Source organism: Squalius cephalus, assembly GCF_949319135.1.
Source record: "Squalius cephalus genome assembly, chromosome: 5".
Classification (NCBI taxonomy): domain Eukaryota; kingdom Metazoa; phylum Chordata; class Actinopteri; order Cypriniformes; family Leuciscidae; genus Squalius; species Squalius cephalus.
The window spans coordinates 46,101,822-46,115,065 of record NC_137126.1 but is presented as its reverse complement, the minus strand read 5'-3'; the positions used below and the strand labels follow the sequence as shown (position 1 = coordinate 46,115,065).

Below are 13,244 nucleotides of genomic sequence, written 5' to 3'. Positions count from 1 at the left end.
GGTTTGGAACAACTTGAGGGTGAGTAAATGATGACAGAATTTTTGGGTGAACTATCCCTTTAATGTTTTTAAAAGAAGTCTATTCCGCTCACCAAGGCTGCATTTATTTGATCAAAAATATAGTAAAAACGGTAAAGTTATGAAATTTGATTACAGTTTAAAATAATTTCTATCTGATTATATTTTAAAATGTAATTCCTGTGATGCAAAGCTGAATTTTCAGCATCATCAAGAAATATTTCTTATTTACATTGTCATTTAAAAACCGTGATACATTTTTTTCAGGATTCTTTGATGAATAGCAAGTTTAAAAAATCAGCATTTATTTGAAATAGAAATCTTTTGTAACATTATAAAAGGCTTTACTCTCACGTATGATCAATTTAATGCATCCTTTCTGAATAAAAAAAAATTGCACTGACCCCAAATTATTGAATAGTAGTGTGCATTTCCGTTAACTAGGCATTTTTCACGTTTTATCTCAAGCATTTTAATTTTATGAGGCGATATCAAATTAAAAATCGAGATCTGTGTTCTGTTCATCCTGTTTTTTGTTCAAAACTTCTGAATGCTTCAAAACTCTAGAATCTTCTTGTAGTCGACGTGTAACGGCTGATTGCGTATCAAATGTGAATTCGTTTCTCAACGTCTGTTGTGTAACATGAGTTAGCATTAAAATGAAATAAAATAAGATTAGTGAATAAAAATAGACATTTGTGAATTATTCAGAGCGTGACTAAACAGGTGCGAGTCAGACTTAGCAGACATCTACAGGGCCAATAAATCATTCATGAAAAATTAAATAAGCCATCCATAATTTATAAATGTGTTGGTAAGCAATTAATCATTTATAGTTGTTTGTAATGCTGATCATGTATCAGAGCTTTTGAATGTTTGAGCAGAAGAGGATCTTGGAGGACGTCGACTCTGAGACCTTCTGTATCGTTTGGAGGTTTTTTTGTGTGTTTTTTTGCTCCAAGAAAGTCTTGCCTCCTGAAGTACGAGGGCAAATGAAAAGGGAAAGAGGCTTTTATCAGGAAAGTTGTTTGGAGAGTTTTCTCCACAAGTGATCTGGGATTTCATCTGCCGTGTGCAGCTGCAGCTGCACCATTAAAGCCAGAGACAAAGTTGCACACACTTTGTAGTGTGTCCTTTTAACCTTTCTCCTTCAAGGTAACTCAGATCTCAGAAGTGGGACTTTTACAAGTTATCAGAGGTTATCGAGCTTGTCCTTAAATCCCTCAGGCGGTGCTGTGGTGTCTCTGATGTGTAACCTCCATTTCTCTCTGGCAGAAGTAGCTCCAATTCTACAAGGCCACTGGAGCCCGACTCCTCTAAGCCTTCGCAGAGCACTGCAATTCAGAATCGCCGGCATTGCTCTAAAAATCCTCGGCAGTCTCTCCATCAAAGCTGGCTGGGTTTATTTTGTGCTTCACTCTCGGCTGACCCATATCCTGTATATAGCAAGTCCATGATGACGATGATAACCTGAGTCTTGAACCCGGTCCTTCGCTGACAGAATTGGGAAGTTGCCTGTAGAGATGATGAATGGACCAACGGCGTGAGAGTTTAGCGTAAAATTGTGAGATTTTTATCGTGATGTTGCATTCGTTGGTGCCGCTGACCTCTGCACTTGTGTATCTGATGGTATGAGTGAAATCTAAACACTTGACTGGGTTTTAAAGGGGTCATATAATGGACACCAGATTTCCTTGGCTTTATTAAGAGTAATATAAGAGTTCAGTGTAATATTGCTGTGTTTCCCAGTGGTGCAGCGTCATGGGAAAAGAAATCACATTTTACCTCAGTTGTTTATCCGAGTTTGATGTCTGAATTGAATGTGATTATATTGTGTACAGCAAAATAATACAAACACAACACATCTGTTTGGCATGTTGGCTGAGGTTTGATGAAGAAAACGTAATCTCTGATCGCACTATTTTTTCAGTTTCATTTTCATTTTTAGTGTGAAATCAAACTGCCTTCCTGTCACAGAGGGCTAGACAGATGGAAATTAAGGAGCAGAGAGAGGTGGATCTTAATATCAGCTGTTAAACTTTATTAATAAACAAAACAAAGAGGACAGTCCAAAAATAGCGATAGATTGTATTTACACTAAATAGCAGTATTTTTTTTTGCAATAAGTGTAAATAATAGTTAGATGCTTTTTATAATTATAAATGATGCAGATACTATTTGCACCTCAGTGTTGTTGTACAATGAAACAATATGCAATAATAACATAGTGTGAATTATTGTATTTATTAAAATTATAAAATGGAGGCTGCCTTATTGGGACAAAAAAGCCCTCCCTACACCTACCCCTAACTTTAAACACTTTATTGTTAAACACATTAGACACTTTATTTACACTTTTTGAATGTTTTCTTCATTTTTATTGAAAATAAATGCCTTTCCGATTCTGGAAATGGGAGTATACCGGATTCAAACTCGGGGTCGATTTGGATCAAAACTTTCTGCAATGCTCCTTACCCCTAAATTGGCTTTTATAATTTTGTCTGGCCCAATCAGATGTCAGCGGGCGGAGTTAGTGTAAACAGCCTCTGCCAACAAGGCGGGATATTTGCACTTAGTGTTAATAGACACTCCCAAAAATAAAGTAAAAAATAGGACTCACAGGAGTACAAAACATAACAGATTTGGCTAGCACTCAAATACAATACAGGACAATGGACAGAACTAAACTCAGGGTTTAAGTACACAAGATAATGACAAACTCAACCAGAAACAGGTGGGCAACATAATTAGTAACCATGACAACAAATGAAGGTACCAAAGGAAACAGCAGCACAACACAGGAAAAAGGTGACACAAACTTGTGAGCCCCACAAGGAAAAACATTAAAGTATTGCCAAATTATGTTTACCACAGTATTTATTTTACTCGTAATTTAAGAGAAAACACTATAAAATCCCATAGGAAAATCTTGAGGGAACCAGTGGTGAATGAGTCTTCCGGATTTTGACGTCATCCCTGCACCACTCAATTATTAATGGTGCGATAGTGCTGTGTGACATTATAGAATTTATTTGATCAATTATTGTGATGCACCAAGAGTGATGGGCAATATACCACTGATTTGACACCACAATCATGAGCAGATTAGACTGCCGCAGTTACATATCAAAGCATTCACTAATTTCAAGGTTGTTAATGTAAGTCTTTAAGGTACAGTAGCAAAAATCAAGCATCGCGTTAGTTCAGGCAGGCCACGTCAGCCAAGCTCACATCAGCTGATAGTCTATTTTGTTTTTCCTGTACAGTTCAATACATTGCAAGCTTTTTTATCATGTGTTTGTATTTTCACAACTCATGTAATTGAGAATTGCAATTATGTATGCATATACTGGTTCTGTTGTGTACCCCAGGGGGTTTGACTTGCTGCTCTGTCCAGGCAGACAGGCGTAGGAGTTTTGCCCAGAACAGAACCATACCGCCAACACTAACTGTATGCTATAATTGTAATAAATTGATATACTTGGCGAAGTGGTCCTGACTGAAATAGCCAGTTTAACCCTTTGACACCCACTACAGTGGAAAGATCATTAAAAGCTGTTTTTAACCATTCAGCATGTGATGTTACGTATTTCCAAACAACCATGGGTGGTAGACCTTTGACCCTTACTCATAACTCTATCTGACTGTCCTCTTTATACTGCATGTCAATGTATTTTGTATTCATGAGGACATAAATTCAAAATTGGCTGACAAAAGCAGTGGCTAGAAGGCACCCTATTATGATCTACTATGATATTTTATTGAAGAGTAGATTGTAAATCTTTCCAAATACACAATTTTAAAACAAAAAGGTCTGGTAAGGATCATATAGTTGTTTTTGAAAACATTTAATAATTCATGCATTAAAGGGTTAATTGGATGGTTCAGAGAGAGGGTGGAGAGAGTGACTAAATGATTAAACTGAGTATCAAGGATAAAAACTACACTTTTGTTCTAAAACAAGTGTACAGTATGATCCCTTTAAAGGTTGATTTCAGCTCTTGTGAGTGTGTGTGTGTGTGTGTGTGTGTGTGTGTGTGTGTGTGTGTGTGTGTGTGTGTGTGTTTGTCGTGTCGACACAGGGATGGATTTATCAAGGTGCTGCAGGCCTTATTAGTGTGGTAAGTTTCTCCAAGTTTGTAAGTTCAAGAATGTGATTGACAGTAACTCAATAGGGGGTTTCTTTCCAGATCTCACGGCTTTGATTAGCGACGGCGCAGGAAAACTTGGAGTTCTGTTCTCATATCTGTGTCTCTCTCTCTGTGAATCTCAGTCATGCTTGTTATTGTGTCGTATCACAGTGTGTCCATCCGTGTGGAACTATGTGATGTTTGGTTGCAAGCATCCACTCGAGGGAAGCTCTTTCTGCTCTGGATTGAGGACATGTTACCGCATTCTCAAATGTTACACTGACAGGAGAGGATTTCATCATCATCATCATCATCATCATCATCATCAAAACTTTGTCATGGACCACATTTACACACAGCGCTGCCCTCAGACTCTATTCGCAGGGAGTCACACAGTTTGTCTGTTTCTAATTCAGCCTGATCATCTTTTCACTCATTAAATTTTTACCGCGTGATAAATACAAACAGCACGGCACAACGGTTCATATGTTCATAGTCTCCAAATTATGACCAGAATTGGATAAATATTAAGTCTGCTGTTTAAAACAAAAAAAGAACCAATGTACACTGTAAAAAATTTCTAACCCTCCCAAATCAAAAATTTCAAGTGACCGATAACATCTAAATTTTTCAATTGGCCCAAGTGAAATTCTGTAAATTTCAATTGGCCTAAGTGAAAATCTGTAAATTTAATTTTATAATTTACAGAATTTCACTTGGGCCAATTGAAAAATTTAGATGTTATCGGTCACTTGAAATTTTTGATTTGGGAGGGTTAGAAATTTTTTACAGTGTAGGAGAATGGTTATTAAGCGACAACTGCGGGAAACTTTGTATATTTGTGTTGAGTACGCATGTCAAAAAATCTATTCCGATTTGAATCTTTTGACTTATAAACGCGCACATCAACCCGATCAGGTGTCACAACACGATGTTTAGCGTTCATGTAAACTACAATACATTCAGATTCATCAATCGTAATGAATTCAGTCCGATTGAAACAAATTTGTGCATGTGAACATATCCAGTTATGGCGGCCTTACCAGCTCTTAACGCTGCATGTGCTCTTGGATGGTTATATATGATGAGCTAATGTAGAATTAGTTTTTTTTTTTTTGTCATTAAGGGAAATCATCTTGTCTCAGTTACAAATTTGACTGGTAAATCATAAAGAATGTTTTTTTTTTCCCCACCCTTTTGTATTTATTGCATTGCATATTGTATGTTCAGGGGTGACAGATTGATAAACAGAAAATGGCTCTCCTACTGACTTTGTCCTATCAGTGCGGCTCTCATGAAAAAAATAGTGAAGACCACTGCACTAAAGGGTCATGGTGATACAAAAAAGTATTAGTTGAAATATTGAACTTATTTCATAATTGATGAACTTTGCACAGTTATTGAACTAAACTGAATCTGAACTCTAAAGTTTTGTGACCGAATGCAAAGATATTTTCTTGAGTAATGTTAACATTTTGCCAGTGAATGCAAAAGGGGATTTGCGAGTGAAATCAGTTTCACAGGGTCACCAACACTTTTGAGTGATATTGTATGTTTTTTCTGGTGCTATTGTAGAATTTGGTTCAAAGTGATATTTCAGAAAGCAGCATAATTAAGTTTCCTACCTATTGAAACTTCATGTCAGGAATGAGCATGTGATGCCTTAAAATGCGCCCTACGCAGGCTACAATATGCACACAACTATTCCAGGAGAGTCTACTGTATATTATATACAGTGCAGTAGACCAGATTGACATTTTTTAATGGGGTCATGTAATAAATAAAAAATTCTCTACGCTTTGGAAATAAAACAGTTTGATAAAAGCTTGACCACCCAAACAGAGCATTTATTTATTAGCATTTAAAAACTGCTTATTCATAGAAACTTTATTGAAAGTACAGTGACAAAAGCAAGCTCTTTAACCATTTGGATCAAAGGGAGGATGGAAAATATTCATGAAAAACTAAATTATGTGCAAGAAACCTTGACTAACATTGAAAGTGGACTTATAAGTGGGAATAAAAATAACATGATTAAAAAAATGTAGAAATGACCCCTTTAATAAAGTCTGTCTATGTTTGCTGAAGCAGACGGGAGCATCAGTGGATGTTCTCAGTCTGTAATATTGATGGAAAAATGTAGGATTTATTCATTTGAGTCTGAGTTCAGCTGGGGTTTGCGTACGACACTCAATCTTTCAGTAAGAGGAAGAGAGAGAGAGAGTGAAAAACGACAGGAAACAGTGAGAGACCTTGCCTCTGCGGAAAGATGTATTATATATGAAATATTATATAATAGAAGCATGTATATAATATATTATGCAACACACATACATATACATCTCTGCATGCTGTCGTGCCAAACATTGGGATTTATTTGATTGAATATGGCAATAAAAACTCCAGCTGAACACAGACATCTGTCAAATTCATCTACAGTAACTATCCCTCCCTAAAGAAAGTTTGATTGACAGGTGTCAGATGCATCATCCTCTTCCTCAGCGATCAGAAAATGCACTTTGGCTGCTAATTGTTTTAGGAATGTAATGTACACATCAATCAAAGAATCAAATGTGAATCAAATCAAAGTCATACTGACAGATGACTGAACAATCAGCATAGTTTTTTACTTTATTTTAACTTTATTGATCATAAATATATCTATTTATTGAACATCTGATTTCATATTGCTGTTGTTGGGAGTGTAGGATGGCGAGAGTTTATTTCGGGCTGTTCTGGTCTAATCTTGTCTTTGTTTCTTGAATATTTCATATCTTTTAATATCACGCACAGATAAAAGTCAAATTTGTGATGCAAAACTCTCTCTGTGTTTTAGAAATTCAACTCCCTGGTTGGTTTGTTGATCAGATGTTACCATACCAGCAGCCTAAATGCTTTTTTAAAGTTTAAATTAGTTTTAAAATGAGTATTCATGTAGTGTTGTGGTATAATGGGTATTGGAGACACACACAAATCATATTCTGGAAAGACCTTTGAGAGACTGATACCAGAATAGAGCCAACATTTTCCATGGTAACCATTATTTCAGCCAACATACCATAGTTAGTAACACAGTAAGTGAATGTCGAATTAATGAGCTCAATGGTTACTTTGTCACGGCTTTTCCCTGTGCATTACTTTTTTTCTCTTTTTTTGGTGGATTTTAACTCTTTCCCGGCCAGGGTTTTTTTAAAAGTTTTTGATCATATTCACAAAATGTTCATGGCCCCCACAACATTATGTTGAATGAATATCTGAACATTCAATATATAAACAGAAAGAACAGATCCTCTGCTTTTTATTCTAGCTTCATGCATTCTTTTTTTTTATATCAACACATGAATGTGGGCAAGTTTCTTATAAAAAGCAACATTTTGAGCACAAAGCAAAAAACACACAAAAAAAAACACGTGTGGATCGGATTCAGATCGATGATCAAAACACAGATGGAGTAGATCGAGTCCATCAACACCCCCAAAGCTTCACAGTCCTATAGCTTATCCTGGGTAACATTTCATTGGTAACATTAGGCAATTTGGATTTATATGCTGTTTAATGTTGATGATCGCATAATTTTACATATGCGTCTGCTTACAAATGCTATCGCTTGTTTCTGCTTCTTCTTCGCCTGTGTTTTGATCTGGAGATTCAGTACTCTTTCAGAAGATGTGTAATAGCACCCCCTACCATATAATAGTGAAAACAGGGAATGCCGGAAATTTCCGTCAATGGCTGGGAAAGAGTTAAAGGGGTAGTTCACCTAAAACTCTTTGCCCATGCAATGAAAGTCAATGGGGTCCAATTTTTTTTGAACAACATAGTTGAAATATTTATCATTTCTTCATGCTTAATTTTTAAACTCTGCAGCAAAGGTGTACGTTTGACAATTTACCCACAATACCATCTGTTTCTCGTCATCTAGGTAACACCTTTTGTTAAAATCTGAAGCGTGACATGCCACATTTACTGTGAAGTTCTCCCGCTAACTTCCATTCTCTGCATCTGTTATTGCTTTTGTTGAGCATTCGCTCATAATGCGCAGTCTGAAATGGGTTTTTCAGAGGAACATTGAGCTTTGAAGCGCTGTGAGTTGGCTGTCTGATGGAATGAGGGAGTTCATCTTTGTTTGTAATGATGTTCATGTTTTGAGAGCGTGTGAGTTGGTGGTGACAGCCGTTTTTGTTGTCACAGATAATGAGGACGGAAAACAGCCCTCTGTCACTGCGTCTTCTGTGTGTGTGCGTGTGTGTGTGTGTGTGTGTGTGTGTGTGTGTGTGTGTGTGTGTGTGTGTTTGTAATACTCTGCATCTGGTCCCAGTTCAAAACCGCAGTTACTAAATTACACTGCGCAGACTTTTCCAAAACATATGAACGTTAAATGTACAGAGAAACACAGAGATTGGCGGTTTTTAATAGCTCCAGTGTCACTGTTTGCATTTATCAGCCTCTATAATATCATTCATGAAACACAAGCAGAGCACAATTCTGTGTAAAACACTCTGGATGTAAATTGTCATATTAAAGCACCCCTATTATGCTTTTTTGGATATTAACTTTAATGTAGTGTGTAATATAGCTGTTTGTGACTGGAAAAGGTCTTCAAAGTTTCAAAGATCAAAGTACAGATGAATGGAGTTTTCTGTGCTGCCAAAGCAAATCCACTCTGCATGAACTTCCAAAGGATGACGACTCGTCGTAAAACCGACGCCAGCGTGAAGGTCCTTGCTCACTGCATATGAGTCCTCCCGGAAATTTTGTATGCTTTTTTTCATATTCGTCATCCTAAAAATTCGTCATGCACAAAAACCTTGCACACTGAGGGCCCTATTTTAACGATCTGAAACGCAAGTATCAAACGCGAAACGTAAGTAACTTTGTGGGCGGATCTCGGGCACTGTTGCTATTATACCGGCGGGATAAATGACTCTTGCGCCCGACGCACATCTAAAATGGGTTGGTCTGAAGTAGCTTCATTACTCATAGGTGTGGTTTGGGTGTAACGTGAAATAAACCAATCAGAGCGTCATCTCACATTCTCTATAAGAGCAGGCGCGCTTGTTCCATGGCGGATTGCTATTATAACGGCGGATTTGCCAGGCGCGCAACAGGAGCGGTTCACAGCCGAGGAGACCGACGTTCTCGTCAGGGCCGTAAAAGACAGAGAAGTGACATTGTATGGGGATGGAGAAACCAACCCAAATTAGCTTCGGTTAAACAGGAGTATGATAATTTGGGTAAATGTGTAAGCTAGATTCATGCCTATTTTTTCACATCTTCATGGACACCACAATGATTTCCCTTGTGTTTTAATATTTTTCCTTGTAATAATGTATGGTTTGCAAAAATGGCAACTGCTGCATCTGTGTGTAGATGAGAGAAGTAAAGTATATGCGCGTTGTGCACACGCTACATTATGGCCAAGCATGCGCCCTTAAAATAGCATCTGAATAACATGCGCAACGCGCCACTGACTTTAGACTAGGTTTTTCCTGGTCAGTGGTGGAATTGTTTTCTGGAACTGCAAAATAGCACCAGGGAACGTTTGTGCCGGAACACGCCGCCTCTTTTCGCTGAACCGCCCCCCGGGAGCGCAAGTTCATTCCCTAATTTACCGACGTGCGTCTGTGGAGGGAAAAGTCCGCTGTGCGCGGGTGCAAAATAGGAGTGATACATGCGTCGGTGTACAAAGTCAATTGCGCTGGGTGCAAAATAGGAATGATACATGCGTTGGTGTACAAAGTCAATTGCGCTGGGTGCAAGATAGGGCCCTGAGTCTGTTGCAAATTAATTAATACGTTGCGAAAAGATTCGCAAAACAATACAAAATGGAGTCTTCAAGCAGTGAGGATGATTTTGATGTCCTCTATCTTCTAGGAAGTATTGGGTCTATCCAATCCTGAGATTGCGTAGAGAGGACGGAGAGTTCCACCTCCTTATCAAGGAGCTGCGGGATTATCCCGAGCGATTCAAAGTTTACTTCAAGATGTCAGTGGCTCAGTTTGATGCTTTGCTAGCGATACTGGAGCCACATATTAAAAACAAGACTACCAATTTCCATGAACCAATTGATCCTGAACAGTTGTGGATTTTGGCGTTTGCTTGTTCGGTGGCTCTGAATTGTCAAAATACCTCTCAAAATGCTTGCTACGGAAGCGAAAAACACAGAAAATCCTGTCAAAATGACTGTCAAAATGCCGGCGGACACAGCTACAGTGAGTTGTTCAAAATCTTTCTTTTTAGTAAACTCTGTGTACACAAACAATGTCCTCAGTGCTGGAGTTCATGTGTAGAGCCCCTGGTGATACTTCGAACAAAGTTTCATGTTGTGTCGAGCCTTCTTAGTGTTTTAAAAATAGCGATTTTGATGCTATCATAGTCGTGCCCCTAGCACTCCCATTCAAAAGGCATTTTGACCGAAAACGAAAATACGAAAAATCTTAAAAGTGGCGTTTCCATTCTAATTATGCTTTTAAACGAATTTTGCCTCAGGTAGATTAACAAAAAAGACCCTAGGTTGCATTTTGGCGAGAGTTACCCTTTAACTCAGGGATGGGCAACTTCGGTCCTGGAGGGCCACTGTCCTACAGAGTTTAGCTCCAACCCTGAAAAAATCACCTGCCTGTAATTTTCTAGTAATCATGAGGACCTTGATTAGCTTGTTCAGGTGTGTTTGATTAGGGTTGGAGCTAAACTCTGTAGGACAGTGGCCCTCCAGGACCGAAGTTGCCCATCCCTGCTTTAACTGTTCATATCACTGTGTATCAAGTGCTGAGAAAGATCCGGAGCTGAAGTGGTAGTCAGATATGGAAATGGATATTTTGTTTCCGACAAGTGCTGCAAGCTGTTGACCAATCATAACAGACTGGGCTGTCTGACCAATCAGAGCAGAGCAGGCTCTCAGAAAGGAGGGGTTTAGAGAGACTGAATCTTTTATCAAACCATTTCAGACACTGTGAGAACAGAGCTGATGCTGCAATGGATATTATTAAGTGATTTTGACCTTGGATGCATGTAAACCTATTAAATAGCTAAATATATAAATAACCTATACCTTTAAAATAGCATAGGGGCTTTATATTCAGTGTTAGAGTGGTTTTTGTACAAAGTGTCTCCATTTAATCTCAGTGCTCTCTAGGCGATTCTATTGAAATAATAGAAAAATAAAAATAAAAATTCTAATCTCATTTTTAATTTTATTTTTCTATTCTTATGTGGACAATCGCATAATGAATAGAAGATGGCTTTACTTTCTCAACAGCAAAATGTCTCAACAGCATTTCTAGAGGTTTGATAAATTGATAAAAACTCATTTTCAAGGACATCTTCAAAAGAAAAAAACACTTTGTTTTGTCATCCTTACAGAGAAGTATCTCAGCTGTGCCACAGTTCAGTGATAGTGTCCAATGATAATTCCATAGTATCATGAGTTAAGTGAATACATATATTTCTTAAAATTAATATAAAAAAGGATATAAATAATTTCAATAATTATAGAATTGATATTTATATACACAGAGAAATAGCTAATTTATATATATATATATATATATATATATATATATGCTGTATATATATATATATATATATATATATAGGCCTATACATTTTTGGTATTCATCAAAAAATCCTGAAAAAAAAATGTACATAACATTTCAACATTGATAATAATAAACTTTTCTTGAGCAGCAAATCATCATATTAGAATGATTTCTGAAGGATCATGTGACACTGAAGACTGGAGTAATGAAGCTGAAAATACAACTTTGATCACAGAAATAAATTACATTTTAAAGTATATTCAAATAGAAAACTGTTATTTTAAATTGTAATTCTATTTCACAATATTGTTGTTTATTTTTGTATTTTTAATCAAATAAAAGCTGCCTTGGTGAGCATAAAGAGACTTCTTTTAAAAACATTCAAAATCTTTCCGATCCCAAACTTCTGAACGGCAGTGTGTATATATGAAGTATTTCATGGTGTTCGGGTCAGTAGTATTTATAATTAGCTTTAAGAACAATAGAAGTGAAAGGGAAGTAAACACGTGTGTGTCCAGACATAGTCCAGCTGAGCTGTAGTCATGTGTCGTGTGTATGATGGATGAGTGTTCACATGAGTGTTCATTAGAACAAACACAGCTATTGTCTGTATTTAAATGAGCATGTGTTGGGCTGATATTGAACACGCTGTAAACACACACACACACACACACATATATGCAGCTCGATCTGGTTGCTCCTGATAGCTTTGAAGTGCCGGCTGCTCTTGGCGGTGTGTGTCCTCACGCTGGGTCAGTAATTAAATGTGATATTTATCATGGTGCTGTGTGTAAATGATGAGTCTGGGGACGAGTGATAAACACTGTTGATTATAAGAGCTCATCCAGGCTGCGTTGCCTCTCCTTGACTTTGTGTGTAATACACTCACAGACGCACATAAACACACACAGAAAGTGGAGTGCTGGAGTGCCGTGTGTCTTTTCTGTTTGATCTATGATCGGATTAATTACCTCTGCTCTTATTACAGGAATATCTGGGCTATTTTAGACTCAATGTTTATCGACAGCATCTGTGGCCTGCTATTTGAGTACTAAAGTTGATTGATTGATTGATTGATTGTGGTACTTTGTGTAAGGGTGAAGAGACAATATTTGTAAATTATTAATGTAATAATATACTTAATATGAATTAATGTGGTTAGTAACAATTAAATATTGATTTTGTATAAAACAAATCATGATATTGCATTGTTTATTATTGTTAAAGATACAATATTTGTAAATCATTATTAAAATAATATATTATTAAATTAATAAATGAATGAATTAATTAATTAGTAATACATTTGATTATTAATGATATTGATTTTGCTGTTTTTTTTTCTCTCATGATATTGCATTAAATTGTTTCTATTATTTTTTTTACTAATTCTTGTGATACTTTTTTTTTTTTTTTTTTTTTTTGTAGGGGCAAAGATACAATAGTTATGAATTATTGAATATAATTTATATTAATTTGTTTGACTGTTAACAGTTATATACCAGTATCAATTTTGCTTGAGATCCTTGTTTATTTTAGTCATATATTTAATAATCTG

General features: G+C 36.8%; 1 protein-coding gene across 3 annotated transcripts in view; it reads left to right on the top strand.

Annotated features, from left to right (window-relative positions):
- unc5ca (unc-5 netrin receptor Ca) overlaps positions 1-13,244 on the top strand; it is a 149,612-nt gene that overhangs the window by 36,482 nt on the left and 99,886 nt on the right. The gene's annotated exons all lie outside the window — the stretch shown is intronic.